Genomic DNA, 10,834 nt, shown 5'->3' with positions numbered 1-10,834 from the left:
TTATACTACAAAGAGCTCTTGCTTCACTGGAAAGTGTGCCAGTGCATGGCTTCTGCCAACTTCTCCGGGTTCCACATCTAGTTGTGTATTTTAGAACCAGAAAAGTGACGTTCAGGAAAATGCTCATGGTGGCCTGCTTTGGGGGCCAACCCACGTGTTACCACTCAAATAAAAAAGGCTGGATTTCTTTGCTGAAAAGTTACTAATTTGCCTTTTTAAAATTAATTTTTATGTGTATAAGTGGTTTTGTTACATGTAGAAATGTAGTGTTTTTCCTACAGCTCTGTGTACCATGTGCATGCAGTTCTAGCAGTGGCCATAAGAGGGCGTCTGAATCCCTAATAATGGCAGTTGTGAGATGGAAAACAAACTCAGATCCTTTGTAAGGGCAGCAACAAGTGTTCTTGTCCTGGAAAGGCTTGATCCAGCATTGTAGGGGAGTACCAGGACAGAGAAAAGGGAGGGGGTGATTGGAGAATGGATGGAGAGAAGAGGGCTTATGGGACATATGGGGAGGGGGAACTGGGAAAGTGGAAAGCATCTGGAATGTAAACAAAGAATTTAGAAAATTAAATTAAATTAAATTAAATTAAATTAAATTAAATTTTAAAAAAAAGAGTTGAACCACTGTGCAGTGGGGATGCACGCCTTTAATCCCAGCACTCTGGGAGGCAGAGGCAGGCGGATTTCTGAGTTCAAGTCCAGCCTGGTCTACAGAGTGAGTTCCAGGACAGCCAGGGCTACATAGAGAAACCCTGTCTCGGGGAAAAAAAAAAAACAAAACAAACAAATACACAAAAACAGTTGAACTATCTCTCCCTCAATTAATTAATTAATATTTTTTTATATTAGGAATAAGTTTTAGAATTCAGGAATATTCTATTTTCTCTTAAACTTTCTCTAAGTCTGGGCTGGAGAGATGGGCAGTGGTTAAGAACACTGACTGTTCTTCCAAAGGTCCTGAGTTCAATTCCCAGGAACCACATGGTGGCTCACAGACATCTGCAATGGGATCTGATGCTGCCTTCTGGTGTGTCTAAGACAGCTACAGTGTACCCTTATAAATTAAATAAATATATTCATATACATAAAATAAATAAATCTTAAAAAAACTTTCTCCAAGTTTTTTAATTTCATAGCTGAGTAACATTTTGCATCATTTTCACCCATTCCTATTTGCTGTCGAACTCCTCCCATCCCCCCCCCCCCACACACACACACTCCGTCTCCTCACTGACCACTTCTGATTGTACAATTTATCAGAGTGCTTGTCCCTAAAAACTGCTTCTCCCTTTCTTAACAATCGGTAATTACTGATTAGTTAAGTAGTTCCCCATCTAGGGGTGAGCCTTTTAAGATTTCCCCATTCACAGTGGCTTATCGACTGTTTTGTTTTGTTTTTTTTTTTCATTATAGAGGTCATTTTTAGAACAACATATCATGATCCTATAGGTATATTTCCTTGTCATATATAGAACACATTATCTCATGGCAAACTGATTTAAACAATCTTTCTGTTCCTTCTCTGATGATGGTTCCCCGACCCTTAAGTATAGGAGTTAAAGGCAAGAGGTAGTAGCACATACCTTTAATCCCAGAATTTAGGAGATAGAGGCAGGCAGATCTCTATGAGTTCCCAGCCTGGTCTACAGAGTGAGTTCTAGGACAGCCAAGGCTACACGCTACACAGAGAAATCCTGTCTCAAATAAATAAATAAATAAATAAATAAATAAATAACAGTGTAGAAGTCATGTTATAAATGAACCATTTGGGAATGGTCTGTTATTGTTTACATTTTTTTAAAAGACTGATTTATTTTCTGGGTCTTCTAAACCCACAGAACCAGCTAACCTGGGCTCACAGGGTTACCCAGAGACTGACCTGCTAACTAGGCAGCCAGCATGGGACAGGCCTAGGCCTCCTGCACCTGTGTTACAGTTGTGTAGCTTGATCTTCATGTGGGACTCCTAACAGGGGGAACAGGGGTTATGTCTGACTCTGCTGCCTGCCTTTGGGACACTGCCTCAATAGGAGAGGATACATCTAGTTTTACTGCAATTTGATATGCCATGGTTGGTTGATGTCTATGGGAAGCCTGACTTTTTTCTGAAGAGAAACAGAGGAGGAGTGGATGGGGGCAAGTGGGAAGCAGGATAAGGAACTGGGAGGAGAGAAGGGAGGGGAAAACTACAGTCAAGATATAAGAAAATAAGCTTTTTTAAAAATATATTATTTTATGTGTATGCATGTGTTCCTGAGTCTATGCTTCATGTGTGTGCAATACCCATAGAGGCCAGAAGAGGGCATTAGATCCCCTGGAACTGGAATTACAAGCAGTTGTCAATTGCTCAACATGAGTGCTGGAAATTGAACCCAGCAGTTCTTCTGAAAAAGCAGCAAGTGCTCTTAAGCATTGAGCCATCTCTCCACCCCTGTTTTCTCTGCATTTTAACAGACTGACACTATTTTCACAGGCTCACTGTGTACATTCTTGGATGCTCTGAATCCCACTATGTAAACCAAGTTAGCCTTGAACTTCTAATCTTCTGAATCAGTCTCTCAAGTACCAGAATTACAGGCTTGTGACACCATGCCCAGCTTTCCAATGATTTCTTCTTTTTTTTTTTTTTTCAGTACTATAGATCAAAGCACTGTATCCATGCCAGACAAGTACTCTACCAATTAAGCTGTATCCCTGGACCTACACTGATTTTTATCAATCTTGCTATAGCAATTATTGCATTGCCTAATAGTGGTTTTATGGGGTTTTTTTTTTTACTTCTTCTACATTAATTATATTTCTTCTATAATCCCATCAATTCTCCTGAATGCCTACATGATTTCCGGGCTCGCAGGGCAGTAACATGCATTTGCTGCAATTTGCAATGAATATGATTCTTCCTGTATGGTTCTGTGTGTCCAGTATTAACTGGTCAAGCAGGTAACACTGCACTGGCAGCTGTTAGGTTAGCATAGCACGTTTTCATGAACTCAGCCAGTAAGAAGACAATTAGCCCAAACAGGTCCAGATCATCTTACAAGCAGTGGACACAGACTCAGCACGGTATCCTTGGTAACATAGGATGACAGTGAATTAGAGAGGCCCAATAACAGATGACACAAGCAGTGGGTTCCTTCTCTGGGGAGTATCCAACTCTAAGCTCCAGCCAAGCAGTTTATACACCAGCTCCAGAAAGGACTGCATCTACAAGGATGAAGAGCTCTGTACCTCAGTGTAACCAGGAGACAGATGAGAAACTGCCTTTGGGAGCTTCCCATGAGATGGAAATATAGATGAGAAAAGACTTTGTAATAGCTTTTCATGATATTGATCATTTTGTCATGTTTCAGAAAGAATGGCAAGGTATTCCTCCAAGACATGAGCAGACTATGATTGAACCTTCGCTGTGTGGCCTAGGATATTAAAGAGGTAGGATGAGCTGTTCAAGGTCACTGGAACACCATGGAAAGAGTCATCCCCCCTATTCTCACAGCTCAAATCCAAGAGCATTAAATGTGTACATAATATAGCCCTAGGACCCTAAAAGGTGTTTGAAACATAGTAGTTGCTCAGTAAATGTTTTATTAATTAATAAGTGGATGAATGAATAAATGAATGAATGAGGGTATGTAATTTGAGTCCCTGTGAAGCAAGAACTGTCTGCCACTCCTGTCTTTTGCTAACTCAAAGTGAAAATTGTGTGCTTTGTTCTGATTCTTCCTTAACTTCGCCCATAGCTGTCAGTTCTCCGGTCTTCCTGGATGAACGCTCTTCATATTTGCCAGAATCAGTCTCTGAGAAAAGCTAGATTGGCTCTTAGATTGTTGGGTCACGGACCTTTCTGCTAGAGCTACAACATGCTTCTCAGCCCTGGTTGCACATTAAAAATTGGCTTTAAAAGAAAAATCGTTCCCTAGACAACATTCCCAGAATCTCTAATATTACTTTGTTGTGGGACCGGAATGTAGGTAATGTTTTTCCTAAATCCCCAAGTGATATTAATGTATAACGGGGCACAGAACCACAGCCTAGAATCCAGCCTTGCAGCCCACAGCACCAAGGGCCTTTTGATGTACCTACTTCTAAGGCCTTAAACACCTTCCTCGGGAACAAAACAGTTCTTTCTGCAGAAGGAAGAGAACCATAAAAATGCAAATATCCCTAGGAGGATCCAAAGACCTAACTGTTTGATCTCTGACCTGGGTAGTAACACAGAGTACCATTTGTCAGTCATGTGATCTTGGACAATGAACTTTTCCAGCACATAAAATCACCTATGACTATGCCTGGCATGAAGCAGATCCTCAACATGTGTGTATTGACTGTAAATGTGAATCTCTGGGCTTCAACTGGAAATTGAGGGTGACAGAGCTGCCTCGCCTCCTCCTCCAAGGATTGCTTTGAGACTAAAAACTGGATAAAGTGCCTGGAGGCCCTCGGGTGCTGAACGGATGGCAGCCAGAAGCATTGCTTGTCTTTCATGGAAATGGTAAATGTGGATACCACTTTAAGAAAACTTTCCTAGGAAGTTTCATGGCTCCAGTCACAGGAAGAGCTCTGCCAGCAAATTGAGTGGCACTTGAGCTGACAAGCAAACTGAGACAAGATAGGTTATAATGGCTTCTGCTGGGCAAAACTAAAAGTGAATTCTTTCAAGGACCATTAACTCGAAGGCAGCCATTCTCTGCAGCCAATGACTGTAAATTCCCTTAAATAACTATGATGGTCATTTGATCAAAGGTCCAGAGTGCACACGTTCCCCTCACCCAATGCAGGTCCAGAGTCAGCCTGTTGCTACATATTCCACTTCACTTTCTGGTTTCCTATCATTTGTTTTCTCTTATAAGCTAGGATCAGCAACCATGCTTTGACCTCACCAATCAAAACCAAAAGAAACCTTCCCAACTCATCATCTGTGCAACAGTCCATGTGTCACTTTCAAAATCTCAACACTGGGGAAAGCATGCAACACTAAAGACTAATAGCCACAAGAGGGCAGAGTTTACCGTTTCATTTGTTTTAGTCTATCATTTAGTCATTCATTCATTCATGCATTCATTCAAGAATTATCTTTGAGCAAAGTATGATAGGATGACCCTGCAATCCCACCACACAGAACTCAAAAGACTGAGGCAGGAAGGTCATGATTTCAGTGACAGCATGGGGTACATATGTGTCAAAAACTGATTTGTGTGTGTGTGTGTGTGTGTGTGTGTGTGTGTGTGTGTATGCGTGTGTGTGTGTGTGTGTGTGTGTGTGTGTGTGTGTGTGTGTGTGTGGAGAGAGAGAGAGAGAGAGAGAGAGAGAGAGAGAGAGAGAGAGAGAGAGAGAAAGAGAGAGAGCTTTCCTAGAAATCAAGAAAATTATAAAAGACATACATACATGTGTTATGTGTTCCAGGTCCTGATAATCTTGCACTTGGCAGAAATGACAAAGCTGAAGACATTTAACTGAAAAGAAAGTCACTGAACGAGGTAACTGCGTGTAGGTGGTTGGTTCCAGAAACCTCCGTAGATATGAACATTTATTTAAACTTCAAAGGGGCATTCCAAACAATACACAATTTCCTGTAGATTTTAAAACATCTATAGGTTACTTATACAACATAAAGCCAGGACCTGGGAGACAGATCTGTCAGTTAAGTGCTTGTCAAAAGAACTTAAGTTCAATTCTCAGAACCTATGGGAATGCTCTGCCTCTCCCTTCACTGGAGACAAGCAGAACTCTAGGGCTCAGTGGCCAGCCTAGACTAATCAGTGAGCTATGAGCCAGACATTCCCTCTCCCTCTCTCCCTCTCTCCCTCTCTCCCTCTCACCCTCTCCCTCTCCCCGTTCCCTTCCCCCTCTCCCACCCCTCTCCCTCTGTGTGTGTATGTGTATGATACACACACACACACACACACACACACACAGAGCGCAAAGTGGATCTTTGGCTCCCACACACCTACTCACACATGAACACCTGCACATAAAAGGAAAAAATAACACAATTCCAAGTCTATAAAACTATTCATCATACTGTACTACTTAGTAAATAATTGAAAGGATAGTAAATAAATAAAGGCTCAAGGGCTTTGGGTGATTGTAATTAATTTTTCAATTATTTTCAGCCCATGGTTGGTTGATTAAATTCACAGGTATAGAATTCATCGATTCGGGGGTTTACTGAACTGGCAAGGTATGAATCACAGGCCAAGTGAGTGGTACAAACTGTATGGACTTTACAATCAGCCAAATATAGAAAAGAGCTGAGATGGGACTTGAAGAAAAGATAAAATGGAGAAAGAATACATCATAACCACAGCAAACAGTTCAGACCATGCCACTAAGTCGAAAACACAAGCAATATGTCCAGGTCAATGATAGGACTTGTTTATAGTAAATGTTGACTGAGATGCCTATAGATTATGGAAATGGACTTACACACAACTGTGAAGGCTAGAAGCTACAGAAACATGAAAAGCATCCCATTTAGTCCAAGTCTGAAGGCCTAAGAACCAGACAAATCAGTAGTGTAAGTTCTGGTCTGAGTCCAATTCCTAAGAACCAGGAACACTAATGCCCAGGAACAAGAGGTGATATCCAAGTTCAAATAGAGTGAGTGTGCTTTTCTTCTAAACTCAGGCCCTCACTAGATTAGAGAATACCTACCCATACCTACTCATATTGGTGAGGAACATCTTCTTTATAGCTGACCTGTTCCAATGCCCTCATGGATCCAAAAATAGTGCTTTACGCATTGTACTGGCTGGTTTTGTGTGTCAACTTGACACAGGCTGGAGTTTTCACAAAGAAAGGAGCTTCAGTTGGGGAAGTGCCTCCATGAGATCCAACTGTGGGGCATTTTCTCAATTAGTGATCAAGGGGGAGGGCCCCTTGTGGGTGGTGCCATCCCTGGGCTGGTATTCTTGGGTTCTATAAGAGAGCAGGCTGAGCAAGCCAGGGGAAGCAAGCCAGTAAGGAACATCTCTCCATGGCCTCTGGATCAGCTCCTGCTTCCTGACCTGCTTGAGTTCCAGTCCTGACTCCCTTTAGTGATGAACTGCAATGTGGAAGTGTAAGCACAATAAACCCTTTCCTCCCCAACTTGCTTCTTGGTCACGATGTTTGTGCAGGAATCGAAACCCTGACTATGATATGAGACCTTGGCTTAAAGGGAAAAAATATTAAAGGATAAAAGAAGGAAATGCAGGAGAAGGTTAGAGAAACTGAGAGAGAATGGGAGATGGGGAGAAAAAGAGAAAACAACAGGGACTAGAGAGTGGTGTGGCTCACTGGTAGAGTTTCTGCCCTGTTTAAGAAGCTTCCCTTAGTCTGGCCTTGAACTCGTGATCCTCCTGCCTCTGCCTCCTACAGCAAATCCTACAGGTGTGCACCAACACAACCGGCACCAATGGGAGGGGAGGCCCTTGGTCCTGTGAAGGCTTGATGCCCCAGGAGAATGCTAGGCCAGGGAGGTGGGAGTGGGTGAGTGGTTCTGGGAGCACCCTCATAGAGGCAGTGGGGGTGCATAGGATAGGGGGTTGAGGAGGAGAAATCGGGAAAGGGGAACACCATTTGAAATGTAAATAAATAAAATAACCATTTAAAAGAAAAAGAAGCATTCCTTAAGAGACCCGAAGCCAGACTTCAGGCAGAACTCAGGGAAATCCCAAGGAAGTAGGGGCGGGAGGAAGGATTGTAGGAGCCAGAGAAGTCAAGGACACCATAAGAACACCGCCCACAGAATCAACTAAGCTAGGCTCATAGGGGCTCGCTGAGACTAAAGTGATAATCAGGGAGCCTTGAGGGTCTAACCTAGGCTCTTTGCGTATATGTTACAGTTGTGTTGCGTGGGATTCCCACAGTGGGAGTAGGGATGTCTCTGACTCTTTTGCCTGTCTCTGGGACCCTTTATTTCTAGTAAGTCTTTTCATCTAACCTCAATAGGACAGGATGTGCCTGATCTAACTGCAACTTGATATTCCATGACAGTTTGATATCTATGGGAGGCCTCCGCTTTTCTGAAGAAAGACAGAGGAGTGAATTTGGGGAGGGGAGGTAGGAAGCAAAGAACTAGGAGGAGAGGAGGGAGGGGAAACTGCCATCAGGATGTAATGTTAATTAATTAAAATGAATAATAAAAAGATGCTTTGCTTAGTCGGGTGGTGGTGGCACACACCTTTAATCCCAGTACTCAGGAGGCAGAGGCAGGTGGATCTCTGTTAGTTTGAGATCAGCCTGGTGGTCTATAGAGCTAGTTTAGAACAACCACTGCTATTATGCAGAGAAATCCTGTCCTATGTGGGGGCGGGAAGGATGCTTCAGGTCTCAGATCCATCCCTAGGACCAAAAAGGGGGAAGAAGACGAAACCAGAAAACTAGACACAATGGCAATTAATTCAAAACTACAGTGTGCTTCACAAGGAGATAAAGCATGGACTGTCCAAGTCTTGCAGATCAGAGGTTCTTCCCCCTCCCCCACTCACCCACCCAAGGAAGGGTAAGCAGGACAAAGAACAAGGTAAAGGGAAGTGAAGGAAAAATGACTGCAAGATCAGAAGGAGCCAGGCCTGTCAGGGACCTGGAAGGCCACTGTAGCCACAGGGACTTGTTGCTCAAACTTTGTACTTACGCCATGAGTTTTCAAGTTCTCCCTGTTCTAATCTAGCCTGAGTAGCTTAGTGAGACATTGTCTCAAAGGAAAACAAAACGACCAAGAACTCAGGGTGCAGCCTAGTGGTAGGGCACATGCTTACTACATACAAGGCCCTGGGTTTGATCTAACACAGCACAGGAAAGAGAAAAACAGAGTGAGTAAAAGACATACCCTAAGAGTTGAAAAGGAATAGATGCCTCAAAAAGATGGAATTATTGATACTTTTGAGGCTGCATTATTTAAAGATGATGGAAGTTTATTTTTTCCTTTAGTGCTAGGCAAAGAACCCAGGGTCTCACACTGTTTGGACAAGTATTCAAACATTAAGCTACATCCCAGTCAAGTTTATTGTTCAAATGGCCCCTGAAAGGGACTGTGGGTTTACAGTGCCTTTAAACCCAAAAATTGTGAGATAATACAGAAACACAAAGTACCTGAAGCTCATTGGCCAGTCTAGTCTCAAAAAGTAATGGTGGGGAACAATCAAGGAAAGACACTCAAGACTGGGGCTAAAGTGATAGCTCAATGGTTAGGAACATGACCTGGGGTCAGTTCCTAGCATCCACATGGTATGACTCCAGTTCCAAAGGCTCCAATGACCTCTCCTGACCTCCACTGTCACTGCACATACATGGTGCTCATGATCACTGAGACATACATACACAAAAAACAAATATGTTTTCTTAATACATCTAATATTGATCCCTGGCTTCTACACACAGTTGCACACAGAACACCACCACACATAATACAAACACAAGTATATGCACCACACACACACACACACACACACACACACACACACCATGTCCCATAACATAAAAATTCCTGTATTTTCTTGTTGAATTACAGCTTTTTAAAATCTGTCTTTGCCCCTTTGCTGTTGTGGTGACTTGAATAGGAATGGCCCCCATAGACTCATATATTTGAAAGCTTGTCCACTAGGAAGCAGCCCTACTTGAGAGGGATTAGGAAGAGTGGCCTTTTGGAGGAAGTGTTAGTTGGGGTGGGCTTTGGGTTTTCATAGGCCCAAGCCAAGCCCAGTGACTCACTCTTCCTGTTGCCCTCGGATCAAGATGTAGAACACTCAGCCCCTTCTTCAACACCCTGTCTGCCTGTACACAGCCCTGCTTCCCACCATAATGACTATGAACTAAACCTCTGAAACTGTAAGCAGGCCCCAATGAAATGTTTGCGCTTATAAGAATTGCCTTTGTCCTGGTGTCTCTTCACAGCAACAGAGCACCAAGACAGCTGTGAACTACATGGAGTAGGGTCTATGAATTGCCTTTGTTCCTAGCTTAGAATAGCTATTTACAGCTAATAGAGTAAATATTTAGAAACTGTTTGGATGCCTAGTTAGGCAGGGCTTGGAGATAGATGTTTCCTAACAAGCTCCATAGACTGCATGGGCAATTGGGTTTAAAAAATAGTATTTGGAGCCAGGTGGTGGTGGTGCACGCCTGTAATCCCAGCACTCTGGGAGGCAGAGGCAGGCGGATTTCTGAGTTCGAGGCCATCCTGGTCTACAGAGTGAGTTCCAGGACAGCCAGGGCTACACAGAGAAACCCTGTCTTGAAAAACAAAAACAAAATAGTATTTGGCTGAACAAATGAATGTATAACAGGAAGTGGGAAGGCTCATGACAGAAGAGGATAGACTTGGGGCAAGGGAAGGGTTGCTTTCTTTCTTCACATAAAGATATTAGCAAGAGACAGAAGAAGGGAGAAAGGAAAGACGGAGGGAGGGCAAGAAAGATGACAGGATGGGGCTGGTGAGATGGTTCAGTGGTTAAGAGCACTAACTGCTCTCCAGAAGGTCTTTTGAGTTCAAATCCCAACAACCACATGGTGGCTCACAACCATCTGTAACAAGATTGGATGCCCTCTTCAGAAGTGTGTGAAGACAGATACAGTGTAATTACGTATAATACATAAGTAAATCTTTAAAAAAGAAAGTTGACAGGAAGGGAGGAAAGGAAAGAAGAAGAGAGAAAAGGAGAGGGAGGAGAAGAAAGAGACAGAGAGAGAAGGGGAGGTTAATTTTCATGATAACCTCAACTGCTTGGTAGAGAAACAGTAATGCTCACAGTTGTCTCTGAGCTGTTATTCAATCTCTATAGGCTGGGAAGAAGACTTAGTCAGTAAAAGACTTACCGTCCAAGCACAAGGACCTCTGTTTGTGTATTTGTTTT

This window comes from Apodemus sylvaticus, chromosome X (assembly GCF_947179515.1).
Source record: "Apodemus sylvaticus chromosome X, mApoSyl1.1, whole genome shotgun sequence".
Lineage (NCBI taxonomy): Eukaryota > Metazoa > Chordata > Mammalia > Rodentia > Muridae > Apodemus > Apodemus sylvaticus.
The sequence above is the reverse complement of the archived record's forward strand: the minus strand, read 5'-3'. Positions refer to the sequence as shown.